General features: G+C 37.2%; 12 non-coding genes across 12 annotated transcripts; all 12 read left to right on the forward strand.

Annotated features, from left to right (window-relative positions):
- Nucleotides 1-212: 212 nt before the first annotated feature.
- Nucleotides 213-303, forward strand: TRNAR-UCU (transfer RNA arginine (anticodon UCU)). Its single transcript is given in 2 exon segments — nucleotides 213-249; nucleotides 268-303. It is a non-coding gene; the product is annotated as a tRNA-Arg (tRNA).
- Nucleotides 304-2,221: 1,918 nt separating this feature from the next.
- Nucleotides 2,222-2,312, forward strand: TRNAR-UCU (transfer RNA arginine (anticodon UCU)). Its single transcript is given in 2 exon segments — nucleotides 2,222-2,258; nucleotides 2,277-2,312. It is a non-coding gene; the product is annotated as a tRNA-Arg (tRNA).
- Nucleotides 2,313-3,830: 1,518 nt separating this feature from the next.
- TRNAK-UUU (transfer RNA lysine (anticodon UUU)) lies at nucleotides 3,831-3,903 on the forward strand. The gene has a single exon. It is a non-coding gene; the product is annotated as a tRNA-Lys (tRNA).
- A 327-nt stretch (nucleotides 3,904-4,230) lies between these two features.
- TRNAR-UCU (transfer RNA arginine (anticodon UCU)) lies at nucleotides 4,231-4,321 on the forward strand. The gene is given in 2 exon segments: nucleotides 4,231-4,267; nucleotides 4,286-4,321. It is a non-coding gene; the product is annotated as a tRNA-Arg (tRNA).
- A 1,518-nt stretch (nucleotides 4,322-5,839) lies between these two features.
- On the forward strand, nucleotides 5,840-5,912 carry TRNAK-UUU (transfer RNA lysine (anticodon UUU)). The gene has a single exon. It is a non-coding gene; the product is annotated as a tRNA-Lys (tRNA).
- Nucleotides 5,913-6,239: 327 nt separating this feature from the next.
- Nucleotides 6,240-6,330, forward strand: TRNAR-UCU (transfer RNA arginine (anticodon UCU)). The gene is given in 2 exon segments: nucleotides 6,240-6,276; nucleotides 6,295-6,330. It is a non-coding gene; the product is annotated as a tRNA-Arg (tRNA).
- Nucleotides 6,331-7,848: 1,518 nt separating this feature from the next.
- On the forward strand, nucleotides 7,849-7,921 carry TRNAK-UUU (transfer RNA lysine (anticodon UUU)). The gene has a single exon. It is a non-coding gene; the product is annotated as a tRNA-Lys (tRNA).
- Nucleotides 7,922-8,248: 327 nt separating this feature from the next.
- Nucleotides 8,249-8,339, forward strand: TRNAR-UCU (transfer RNA arginine (anticodon UCU)). The gene is given in 2 exon segments: nucleotides 8,249-8,285; nucleotides 8,304-8,339. It is a non-coding gene; the product is annotated as a tRNA-Arg (tRNA).
- A 1,518-nt stretch (nucleotides 8,340-9,857) lies between these two features.
- On the forward strand, nucleotides 9,858-9,930 carry TRNAK-UUU (transfer RNA lysine (anticodon UUU)). The gene has a single exon. It is a non-coding gene; the product is annotated as a tRNA-Lys (tRNA).
- Nucleotides 9,931-10,257: 327 nt separating this feature from the next.
- TRNAR-UCU (transfer RNA arginine (anticodon UCU)) lies at nucleotides 10,258-10,348 on the forward strand. Its single transcript is given in 2 exon segments — nucleotides 10,258-10,294; nucleotides 10,313-10,348. It is a non-coding gene; the product is annotated as a tRNA-Arg (tRNA).
- A 1,518-nt stretch (nucleotides 10,349-11,866) lies between these two features.
- Nucleotides 11,867-11,939, forward strand: TRNAK-UUU (transfer RNA lysine (anticodon UUU)). Its single transcript has one exon. It is a non-coding gene; the product is annotated as a tRNA-Lys (tRNA).
- Nucleotides 11,940-12,266: 327 nt separating this feature from the next.
- TRNAR-UCU (transfer RNA arginine (anticodon UCU)) lies at nucleotides 12,267-12,357 on the forward strand. The gene is given in 2 exon segments: nucleotides 12,267-12,303; nucleotides 12,322-12,357. It is a non-coding gene; the product is annotated as a tRNA-Arg (tRNA).
- Nucleotides 12,358-13,078: the final 721 nt, after the last annotated feature.

A 13,078-nucleotide genomic window follows, 5' to 3' on the forward strand; every position in this document is an offset into this window, starting at 1 on the left:
AATGCACATCTGCCTCATATATCATGTGCCATTTGACTAAACTTAAGTCGTACGTAGACTTACCTAAAGTATCATGTAACTTGAGACGGTGAATATAATTTCCCCAATTCAATATTCAAAATAAATCCATGGTTATAGTATCAAATGAACTTTATAAAGCTGATCAACTTTATTTCATTTCAGAATATCTCTGCACCTCATCAGAGTGTATTGGCTCTGTGGCGCAATGGATAGCGCATTGGACTTCTAGGGGAATGTAAAAAAGATATTCAAAGGTTGTGGGTTCGAATCCCACCAGAGTCACTTTTATCCCTATTTATTTCATAACTGTTTAAAAGAGTAATAAACAGTGCATGCATGCTTCTGCTTCACCAAAAAGGGCAGTGAAAGGAAGTCTATTTTAAATAGATACTATTCAAGTTACGCAATCTTTGCAGAAGAGGAAATTGGCAGCTGTACTTATGAAAATGTAATTTACTCAGAAGTAAGATTTTGGGCCCTTCCTTAATTTTACAATGTCAATAAAAACATATGAATTCTAAGTCAGCAAAAAAAATGAGATAGTAGCAATTTCAGGACTTACAATAAGGTTAAATTTACTGAAGAGATTTCAAATGCTTGAAGTACCAATTCATTATTATATTCCGCGTATTCAGTACTTAATACCGGCAACCATCTTAAGAAACGTAGTGATAGTTGGGACACTTCCAAATGTTGATAAGGTCATTTTGTGGAGCGCCCTCTCCGAGCCTGGATAGCTCAGTCGGGAGAGCATCAGACTTTTAATCTGAGGGCCCAGGGTTCAAGTCCCTGTTCAGGCGGCTTGGTTAAAGAAAAGGTATATCAATTGCATACTCTTTTCAGGATCCAATGAATGGGGAGTCCTATTAGAGATGTTTCAAAAAAGTCTTAATCAAGTCATTACATACCCATCTGTCTTCTACATTCTTTGACAAGGGTTAAGAAGACTTACCCAAACTGTATCATGTAGTTTGTTGATTATCTTTTACCCAATTCAATGTTCAAAATGTAAGGTAGTGTCCGATTAACTTGATAAAGTTGGTCAACAGCTGATAGGTCATCTTTTTATTTGTGAATCTCTGATCACCGTGTTGAATCAGGTCGGATCTCTAGTGCAATGGATAGCGGCTTGGAGTCCTAGACGAATGTAGCAAAAGCATTCAAAGGCTTTGTGTTCAAACACCAGCTGGGTCAATTTTATCCCTCCTCTTATTTTATAACTAATTGAAACAGTAACAAGCAATGCCTGCGTCTGCATCACCAGAAACATTTACCAAAATGGCAGTGAAAGAAAGTCTACTTAAACAGAGACTGTTTGCTTTGAAAACATTGCATAATCTATGCCCAAGAGGAAGTTCCCAAAGAAACTGCTGAAAATGTATGTAATTTAGTAGGTAGTAATAGTATTTGGCACTTTATTGATTTCACAAGGTCATTTTAGACACATGATTTCTAAGTCAGCCGAAAATGAGATAGTACAAATTTCAGGATTTAAAATGGATTATGTGTGCTGCTGAAATTTCAAATGCTTAACACCTTCAATGCTACAGGAGATTTTCCTCCTGTGCTGAATGATCTGTAAATCCATTGTTCATGACGAGCTCAGCTCGTCATAAGCACACGACAAGTGTACTGCACGACGAGCTGAGCTCGTCATGAGCATGGAAGGGGTTAAAACATCAATTTGTTATTAAACTCTACAAATTTGATTGCTAATATATGTAACCATATTAATACACAGAGTGTAGGTCAGTGTACGTCCACATTTGTTTAGCTGATTTTAAGACAGAGTATAGCAGAACCTGGATAGCTCAGTCGGTAGAGCATCAGACTTTTAATCTGAGGGTCCAGGGTTCAAGTCCCTGTTCAGGCGGTTGCTTCCTTTAAAGAAAAATTACTCGAATTGGATGCTCTTTTTGTGTTCCCCTGCATGACGAATAAGATATTCCATTACTAAAATTGCAAAAACGTCTTTCATGGAGTTGTGAAATGCACATCTGCCTCATATATCATGTGCCATTTGACTAAACTTAAGTCGTACGTAGACTTACCTAAGGTATCATGTAACTTGAGACGGTGAATATAATTTCCCCAATTCAATATTCAAAATAAATCCATGGTTATAGTATCAAAAGAACTTTATAAAGCTGATCAACATTATTTCATTTCAGAATATCTCTGCACCTAATCAGAGCGTATTGGCTCTGTGGCGCAATGGATAGCGCATTGGACTTCTAGGTGAATGTAAAAAAGATATTCAAAAGTTGTGGGTTCGAATCCCACCAGAGTCAGTTTTATCCCTATTTATTTCATAACTGTTTAAAAGAGTAATAAACAGTGCATGCATGCTTCTGCTTCACCAAAAAGGGCAGTGAAAGGAAGTCTATTTTAAATAGATACTATTCAAATTACGCAATCTTTGCAGAAGAGGAAATTGGCAGCTGTACTTATGAAAATGTAATTTACTCAGAAGTAAGATTTTGGGCCCTTCCTTAATTTTACAATGTCAATAAAAACATATGAATTCTAAGTCAGCAAAAAAAATGAGATAGTAGCAATTTCAGGACTTACAATAAGGTTAAATTTACTGAAGAGATTTCAAATGCTTGAAGTACCAATTCATTATTATATTCCGCGTATTCAGTACTTAATACCGGCAACCATCTTAAGAAACGTAGTGATAGTTGGGACACTTCCAAATGTTGATAAGGTCATTTTGTGGAGCGCCCTCTCCGAGCCTGGATAGCTCAGTCGGGAGAGCATCAGACTTTTAATCTGAGGGCCCAGGGTTCAAGTCCCTGTTCAGGCGGCTTGGTTAAAGAAAAGGTATATCAATTGCATACTCTTTTCAGGATCCAATGAATGGGGAGTCCTATTAGAGATGTTTCAAAAAAGTCTTAATCAAGTCATTACATACCCATCTGTCTTCTACATTCTTTGACAAGGGTTAAGAAGACTTACCCAAACTGTATCATGTAGTTTGTTGATTATCTTTTACCCAATTCAATGTTCAAAATGTAAGGTAGTGTCCGATTAACTTGATAAAGTTGGTCAACAGCTGATAGGTCATCTTTTTATTTGTGAATCTCTGATCACCGTGTTGAATCAGGTCGGATCTCTAGTGCAATGGATAGCGGCTTGGAGTCCTAGACGAATGTAGCAAAAGCATTCAAAGGCTTTGTGTTCAAACACCAGCTGGGTCAATTTTATCCCTCCTCTTATTTTATAACTAATTGAAACAGTAACAAGCAATGCCTGCGTCTGCATCACCAGAAACATTTACCAAAATGGCAGTGAAAGAAAGTCTACTTAAACAGAGACTGTTTGCTTTGAAAACATTGCATAATCTATGCCCAAGAGGAAGTTCCCAAAGAAACTGCTGAAAATGTATGTAATTTAGTAGGTAGTAATAGTATTTGGCACTTTATTGATTTCACAAGGTCATTTTAGACACATGATTTCTAAGTCAGCCGAAAATGAGATAGTACAAATTTCAGGATTTAAAATGGATTACGTGTGCTGCTGAAATTTCAAATGCTTAACACCTTCAATGCTACAGGAGATTTTCCTCCTGTGCTGAATGATCTGTAAATCCATTGTTCATGACGAGCTCAGCTCGTCATAAGCACACGACAAGTGTACTGCACGACGAGCTGAGCTCGTCATGAGCATGGAAGGGGTTAAAACATCAATTTGTTATTAAACTCTACAAATTTGATTGCTAATATATGTAACCATATTAATACACAGAGTGTAGGTCAGTGTACGTCCACATTTGTTTAGCTGATTTTAAGACAGAGTATAGCAGAGCCTGGATAGCTCAGTCGGTAGAGCATCAGACTTTTAATCTGAGGGTCCAGGGTTCAAGTCCCTGTTCAGGCGGTTGCTTCCTTTAAAGAAAAATTACTCGAATTGGATGCTCTTTTTGTGTTCCCCTGCATGACGAATAAGATATTCCATTACTAAAATTGCAAAAACGTCTTTCATGGAGTTGTGAAATGCACATCTGCCTCATATATCATGTGCCATTTGACTAAACTTAAGTCGTACGTAGACTTACCTAAGGTATCATGTAACTTGAGACGGTGAATATAATTTCCCCAATTCAATATTCAAAATAAATCCATGGTTATAGTATCAAATGAACTTTATAAAGCTGATCAACATTATTTCATTTCAGAATATCTCTGCACCTAATCAGAGCGTATTGGCTCTGTGGCGCAATGGATAGCGCATTGGACTTCTAGGTGAATGTAAAAAAGATATTCAAAGGTTGTGGGTTCGAATCCCACCAGAGTCAGTTTTATCCCTATTTATTTCATAACTGTTTAAAAGAGTAATAAACAGTGCATGCATGCTTCTGCTTCACCAAAAAGGGCAGTGAAAGGAAGTCTATTTTAAATAGATACTATTCAAATTACGCAATCTTTGCAGAAGAGGAAATTGGCAGCTGTACTTATGAAAATGTAATTTACTCAGAAGTAAGATTTTGGGCCCTTCCTTAATTTTACAATGTCAATAAAAACATATGACTTCTAAGTCAGCAAAAAAAATGAGATAGTAGCAATTTCAGGACTTACAATAAGGTTACATTTACTGAAGAGATTTCAAATGCTTGAAGTACCAATTCATTATTATATTCCGCGTATTCAGTACTTAATACCGGCAACCATCTTAAGAAACGTAGTGATAGTTGGGACACTTCCAAATGTTGATAAGGTCATTTTGTGGAGCGGCCTCTCCGAGCCTGGATAGCTCAGTCGGGAGAGCATCAGTCTTTAAATCTGAGGGCCCAGGGTTCAAGTCCCTGTTCAGGCGGCTTGGTTAAAGAAAAGGTATATCAATTGCATACTCTTTTCAGGATCCAATGAATGGGGAGTCCTATTAGAGATGTTTCAAAAAAGTCTTAATCAAGTCATTACATACCCATCTGTCTTCTACCTTCTTTGACAAGGGTTAAGAAGACTTACCCAAACTGTATCATGTAGTTTGTTGATTATCTTTTACCCAATTCAATGTTCAAAATGTAAGGTAGTGTCCGATTAACTTGATAAAGTTGGTCAACAGCTGATAGGTCATCTTTTTATTTGTGAATCACTGATCACCGTGTTGAATCAGGTCGGATCTCTAGTGCAATGGATAGCGGCTTGGAGTCCTAGACGAATGTAGCAAAAGCATTCAAAGGCTTTGTGTTCAAACACCAGCTGGGTCAATTTTATCCCTCCTCTTATTTTATAACTAATTGAAACAGTAACAAGCAATGCCTGCGTCTGCATCACCAGAAACATTTACCAAAATGGCAGTGAAAGAAAGTCTACTTAAACAGAGACTGTTTGCTTTGAAAACATTGCATAATCTATGCCCAAGAGGAAGTTCCCAAAGAAACTGCTGAAAATGTATGTAATTTAGTAGGTAGTAATAATATTTGGCACTTTATTGATTTCACAAGGTCATTTTAGACACATGATTTCTAAGTCAGCCGAAAATGAGATAGTACAAATTTCAGGATTTAAAATGGATTACGTGTGCTGCTGAAATTTCAAATGCTTAACACCTTCAATGCTACAGGAGATTTTCCTCCTGTGCTGAATGATCTGTAAATCCATTGTTCATGACGAGCTCAGCTCGTCATAAGCACACGACAAGTGTACTGCACGACGAGCTGAGCTCGTCATGAGCATGGAAGGGGTTAAAACATCAATTTGTTATTAAACTCTACAAATTTGATTGCTAATATATGTAACCATATTAATACACAGAGTGTAGGTCAGTGTACGTCCACATTTGTTTAGCTGATTTTAAGACAGAGTATAGCAGAGCCTGAATAGCTCAGTCGGTAGAGCATCAGACTTTTAATCTGAGGGTCCAGGGTTCAAGTCCCTGTTCAGGCGGTTCCTTCCTTTAAAGAAAAATTACTCTAATTGGATGCTCTTTTTGTGTTCCCCTGCATGACGAATAAGATATTCCATTACTAAAATTGCAAAAACGTCTTTCATGGAGTTGTGAAATGCACATCTGCCTCATATATCATGTGCCATTTGACTAAACTTAAGTCGTACGTAGACTTACCTAAAGTATCATGTAACTTGAGACGGTGAATATAATTTCCCCAATTCAATATTCAAAATAAATCCATGGTTATAGTATCAAATGAACTTTATAAAGCTGATCAACATTATTTCATTTCAGAATATCTCTGCACCTCATCAGAGTGTATTGGCTCTGTGGCGCAATGGATAGCGCATTGGACTTCTAGGTGAATGTAAAAAAGATATTCAAAGGTTGTGGGTTCGAATCCCACCAGAGTCACTTTTATCCCTATTTATTTCATAACTGTTTAAAAGAGTAATAAACAGTGCATGCATGCTTCTGCTTCACCAAAAAGGGCAGTGAAAGGAAGTCTATTTTAAATAGATGCTATTCAAGTTACGCAATCTTTGCAGAAGAGGAAATTGGCAGCGGTACTTATGAAAATGTAATTTACTCAGAAGTAAGATTTTGGGCCCTTCCTTAATTTTACAATGTCAATAAAAACATATGAATTCTAAGTCAGCCAAAAAAATGAGATAGTAGCAATTTCAGGACTTACAATAAGGTTAAATTTACTGAAGAGATTTCAAATGCTTGAAGTACCAATTCATTATTATATTCCGCGTATTCAGTACTTAATACCGGCAACCATCTTAAGAAACGTAGTGATAGTTGGGACACTTCCAAATGTTGATAAGGTCATTTTGTGGAGCGCCCTCTCCGAGCCTGGATAGCTCAGTCGGGAGAGCATCAGACTTTTAATCTGAGGGCCCAGGGTTCAAGTCCCTGTTCAGGCGGCTTGGTTAAAGAAAAGGTATATCAATTGCATACTCTTTTCAGGATCCAATGAATGGGGAGTCCTATTAGAGATGTTTCAAAAAAGTCTTAATCAAGTCATTACATACCCATCTGTCTTCTACATTCTTTGACAAGGGTTAAGAAGACTTACCCAAACTGTATCATGTAGTTTGTTGATTATCTTTTACCCAATTCAATGTTCAAAATGTAAGGTAGTGTCCGATTAACTTGAGAAAGTTGGTCAACAGCTGATAGGTCATCTTTTTATTTGTGAATCTCTGATCACCGTGTTGAATCAGGTCGGATCTCTAGTGCAATGGATAGCGGCTTGGAGTCCTAGACGAATGTAGCAAAAGCATTCAAAGGCTTTGTGTTCAAACACCAGCTGGGTCAATTTTATCCCTCCTCTTATTTTATAACTAATTGAAACAGTAACAAGCAATGCCTGCGTCTGCATCACCAGAAACATTTACCAAAATGGCAGTGAAAGAAAGTCTACTTAAACAGAGACTGTTTGCTTTGAAAACATTGCATAATCTATGCCCAAGAGGAAGTTCCCAAAGAAACTGCTGAAAATGTATGTAATTTAGTAGGTAGTAATAGTATTTGGCACTTTATTGATTTCACAAGGTCATTTTAGACACATGATTTCTAAGTCAGCCGAAAATGAGATAGTACAAATTTCAGGATTTAAAATGGATTACGTGTGCTGCTGAAATTTCAAATGCTTAACACCTTCAATGCTACAGGAGATTTTCCTCCTGTGCTGAATGATCTGTAAATCCATTGTTCATGACGAGCTCAGCTCGTCATAAGCACATGACAAGTGTACTGCACGACGAACTGAGCTCGTCATGAGCATGGAAGGGGTTAAAACATCAATTTGTTATTAAACTCTACAAATTTGATTGCTAATATATGTAACCATATTAATACACAGATGGTAGGTCAGTGTACGTCCACATTTGTTTAGCTGATTTTAAGACAGAGTATAGCAGAGCCTGGATAGCTCAGTCGGTAGAGCATCAGACTTTTAATCTGAGGGTCCAGGGTTCAAGTCCCTGTTCAGGCGGTTCCTTCCTTTAAAGAAAAATTACTCTAATTGGATGCTCTTTTTGTGTTCCCCTGCATGACGAATAAGATATTCCATTACTAAAATTGCAAAAACGTCTTTCATGGAGTTGTGAAATGCACATCTGCCTCATATATCATGTGCCATTTGACTAAACTTAAGTCGTACGTAGACTTACCTAAAGTATCATGTAACTTGAGACGGTGAATATAATTTCCCCAATTCAATATTCAAAATAAATCCATGGTTATAGTATCAAATGAACTTTATAAAGCTGATCAACTTTATTTCATTTCAGAATATCTCTGCACCTCATCAGAGTGTATTGGCTCTGTGGCGCAATGGATAGCGCATTGGACTTCTAGGGGAATGTAAAAAAGATATTCAAAGGTTGTGGGTTCGAATCCCACCAGAGTCACTTTTATCCCTATTTATTTCATAACTGTTTAAAAGAGTAATAAACAGTGCATGCATGCTTCTGCTTCACCAAAAAGGGCAGTGAAAGGAAGTCTATTTTAAATAGATACTATTCAAGTTACGCAATCTTTGCAGAAGAGGAAATTGGCAGCTGTACTTATGAAAATGTAATTTACTCAGAAGTAAGATTTTGGGCCCTTCCTTAATTTTACAATGTCAATAAAAACATATGAATTCTAAGTCAGCAAAAAAAATGAGATAGTAGCAATTTCAGGACTTACAATAAGGTTAAATTTACTGAAGAGATTTCAAATGCTTGAAGTACCAATTCATTATTATATTCCGCGTATTCAGTACTTAATACCGGCAACCATCTTAAGAAACGTAGTGATAGTTGGGACACTTCCAAATGTTGATAAGGTCATTTTGTGGAGCGCCCTCTCCGAGCCTGGATAGCTCAGTCGGGAGAGCATCAGTCTTTAAATCTGAGGGCCCAGGGTTCAAGTCCCTGTTCAGGCGGCTTGGTTAAAGAAAAGGTATATCAATTGCATACTCTTTTCAGGATCCAATGAATGGGGAGTCCTATTAGAGATGTTTCAAAAAAGTCTTAATCAAGTCATTACATACCCATCTGTCTTCTACCTTCTTTGACAAGGGTTAAGAAGACTTACCCAAACTGTATCATGTAGTTTGTTGATTATCTTTTACCCAATTCAATGTTCAAAATGTAAGGTAGTGTCCGATTAACTTGATAAAGTTGGTCAACAGCTGATAGGTCATCTTTTTATTTGTGAATCACTGATCACCGTGTTGAATCAGGTCGGATCTCTAGTGCAATGGATAGCGGCTTGGAGTCCTAGACGAATGTAGCAAAAGCATTCAAAGGCTTTGTGTTCAAACACCAGCTGGGTCAATTTTATCCCTCCTCTTATTTTATAACTAATTGAAACAGTAACAAGCAATGCCTGCGTCTGCATCACCAGAAACATTTACCAAAATGGCAGTGAAAGAAAGTCTACTTAAACAGAGACTGTTTGCTTTGAAAACATTGCATAATCTATGCCCAAGAGGAAGTTCCCAAAGAAACTGCTGAAAATGTATGTAATTTAGTAGGTAGTAATAATATTTGGCACTTTATTGATTTCACAAGGTCATTTTAGACACATGATTTCTAAGTCAGCCGAAAATGAGATAGTACAAATTTCAGGATTTAAAATGGATTACGTGTGCTGCTGAAATTTCAAATGCTTAACACCTTCAATGCTACAGGAGATTTTCCTCCTGTGCTGAATGATCTGTAAATCCATTGTTCATGACGAGCTCAGCTCGTCATAAGCACACGACAAGTGTACTGCACGACGAGCTGAGCTCGTCATGAGCATGGAAGGGGTTAAAACATCAATTTGTTATTAAACTCTACAAATTTGATTGCTAATATATGTAACCATATTAATACACAGAGTGTAGGTCAGTGTACGTCCACATTTGTTTAGCTGATTTTAAGACAGAGTATAGCAGAGCCTGGATAGCTCAGTCGGTAGAGCATCAGACTTTTAATCTGAGGGTCCAGGGTTCAAGTCCCTGTTCAGGCGGTTCCTTCCTTTAAAGAAAAATTACTCTAATTGGATGCTCTTTTTGTGTTCCCCTGCATGACGAATAAGATATTCCATTACTAAAATTGCAAAAACGTCTTTCATGGAGTTGTGAAATGCACATCTGCCTCATATATCATGTGCCATTTGACTAAACTTAAGTCGTACGTAGACTTACCTAAAGTATCATGTAACTTGAGACGGTGAATATAATTTCCCCAATTCAATATTCAAAATAAATCCATGGTTATAGTATCAAATGAACTTTATAAAGCTGATCAACATTATTTCATTTCAGAATATCTCTGCACCTCATCAGAGTGTATTGGCTCTGTGGCGCAATGGATAGCGCATTGGACTTCTAGGTGAATGTAAAAAAGATATTCAAAGGTTGTGGGTTCGAATCCCACCAGAGTCACTTTTATCCCTATTTATTTCATAACTGTTTAAAAGAGTAATAAACAGTGCATGCATGCTTCTGCTTCACCAAAAAGGGCAGTGAAAGGAAGTCTATTTTAAATAGATGCTATTCAAGTTACGCAATCTTTGCAGAAGAGGAAATTGGCAGCGGTACTTATGAAAATGTAATTTACTCAGAAGTAAGATTTTGGGCCCTTCCTTAATTTTACAATGTCAATAAAAACATATGAATTCTAAGTCAGCCAAAAAAATGAGATAGTAGCAATTTCAGGACTTACAATAAGGTTAAATTTACTGAAGAGATTTCAAATGCTTGAAGTACCAATTCATTATTATATTCCGCGTATTCAGTACTTAATACCGGCAACCATCTTAAGAAACGTAGTGATAGTTGGGACACTTCCAAATGTTGATAAGGTCATTTTGTGGAGCGCCCTCTCCGAGCCTGGATAGCTCAGTCGGGAGAGCATCAGACTTTTAATCTGAGGGCCCAGGGTTCAAGTCCCTGTTCAGGCGGCTTGGTTAAAGAAAAGGTATATCAATTGCATACTCTTTTCAGGATCCAATGAATGGGGAGTCCTATTAGAGATGTTTCAAAAAAGTCTTAATCAAGTCATTACATACCCATCTGTCTTCTACATTCTTTGACAAGGGTTAAGAAGACTTACCCAAACTGTATCATGTAGTTTGTTGATTATCTTTTACCCAATTCAATGTTCAAAATGTAAGGTAGTGTCCGATTAACTTGAGAAAGTTGGTCAACAGCTGATAGGTCATCTTTTTATTTGTGAATCTCTGATCACCGTGTTGAATCAGGTCGGATCTCTAGTGCAATGGATAGCGGCTTGGAGTCCTAGACGAATGTAGCAAAAGCATTCAAAGGCTTTGTGTTCAAACACCAGCTGGGTCAATTTTATCCCTCCTCTTATTTTATAACTAATTGAAACAGTAACAAGCAATGCCTGCGTCTGCATCACCAGAAACATTTACCAAAATGGCAGTGAAAGAAAGTCTACTTAAACAGAGACTGTTTGCTTTGAAAACATTGCATAATCTATGCCCAAGAGGAAGTTCCCAAAGAAACTGCTGAAAATGTATGTAATTTAGTAGGTAGTAATAGTATTTGGCACTTTATTGATTTCACAAGGTCATTTTAGACACATGATTTCTAAGTCAGCCGAAAATGAGATAGTACAAATTTCAGGATTTAAAATGGATTACGTGTGCTGCTGAAATTTCAAATGCTTAACACCTTCAATGCTACAGGAGATTTTCCTCCTGTGCTGAATGATCTGTAAATCCATTGTTCATGACGAGCTCAGCTCGTCATAAGCACATGACAAGTGTACTGCACGACGAACTGAGCTCGTCATGAGCATGGAAGGGGTTAAAACATCAATTTGTTATTAAACTCTACAAATTTGATTGCTAATATATGTAACCATATTAATACACAGATGGTAGGTCAGTGTACGTCCACATTTGTTTAGCTGATTTTAAGACAGAGTATAGCAGAGCCTGGATAGCTCAGTCGGTAGAGCATCAGACTTTTAATCTGAGGGTCCAGGGTTCAAGTCCCTGTTCAGGCGGTTCCTTCCTTTAAAGAAAAATTACTCTAATTGGATGCTCTTTTTGTGTTCCCCTGCATGACGAATAAGATATTCCATTACTAAAATTGCAAAAACGTCTTTCATGGAGTTGTGAAATGCACATCTGCCTCATATATCATGTGCCATTTGACTAAACTTAAGTCGTACGTAGACTTACCTAAAGTATCATGTAACTTGAGACGGTGAATATAATTTCCCCAATTCAATATTCAAAATAAATCCATGGTTATAGTATCAAATGAACTTTATAAAGCTGATCAACTTTATTTCATTTCAGAATATCTCTGCACCTCATCAGAGTGTATTGGCTCTGTGGCGCAATGGATAGCGCATTGGACTTCTAGGGGAATGTAAAAAAGATATTCAAAGGTTGTGGGTTCGAATCCCACCAGAGTCACTTTTATCCCTATTTATTTCATAACTGTTTAAAAGAGTAATAAACAGTGCATGCATGCTTCTGCTTCACCAAAAAGGGCAGTGAAAGGAAGTCTATTTTAAATAGATACTATTCAAGTTACGCAATCTTTGCAGAAGAGGAAATTGGCAGCTGTACTTATGAAAATGTAATTTACTCAGAAGTAAGATTTTGGGCCCTTCCTTAATTTTACAATGTCAATAAAAACATATGAATTCTAAGTCAGCAAAAAAAATGAGATAGTAGCAATTTCAGGACTTACAATAAGGTTAAATTTACTGAAGAGATTTCAAATGCTTGAAGTACCAATTCATTATTATATTCTGCGTATTCAGTACTTAATACCGGCAACCATCTTAAGAAACGTAGTGATAGTTGGGACACTTCCAAATGTTGATAAGGTCATTTTGTGGAGCGCCCTCTCCGAGCCTGGATAGCTCAGTCGGGAGAGCATCAGACTTTTAATCTGAGGGCCCAGGGTTCAAGTCCCTGTTCAGGCGGCTTGGTTAAAGAAAAGGTATATCAATTGCATACTCTTTTCAGGATCCAATGAATGGGGAGTCCTATTAGAGATGTTTCAAAAAAGTCTTAATCAAGTCATTACATACCCATCTGTCTTCTACATTCTTTGACAAGGGTTAAGAAGACTTACCCAAACTGTATCATGTAGTTTGTTGATTATCTTTTACCCAATTCAATGTTC

Source organism: Lissotriton helveticus, chromosome 1_1 (assembly GCF_964261635.1).
Source record: "Lissotriton helveticus chromosome 1_1, aLisHel1.1, whole genome shotgun sequence".
In the NCBI taxonomy this organism is placed as follows: Eukaryota; Metazoa; Chordata; class Amphibia; order Caudata; family Salamandridae; genus Lissotriton; species Lissotriton helveticus.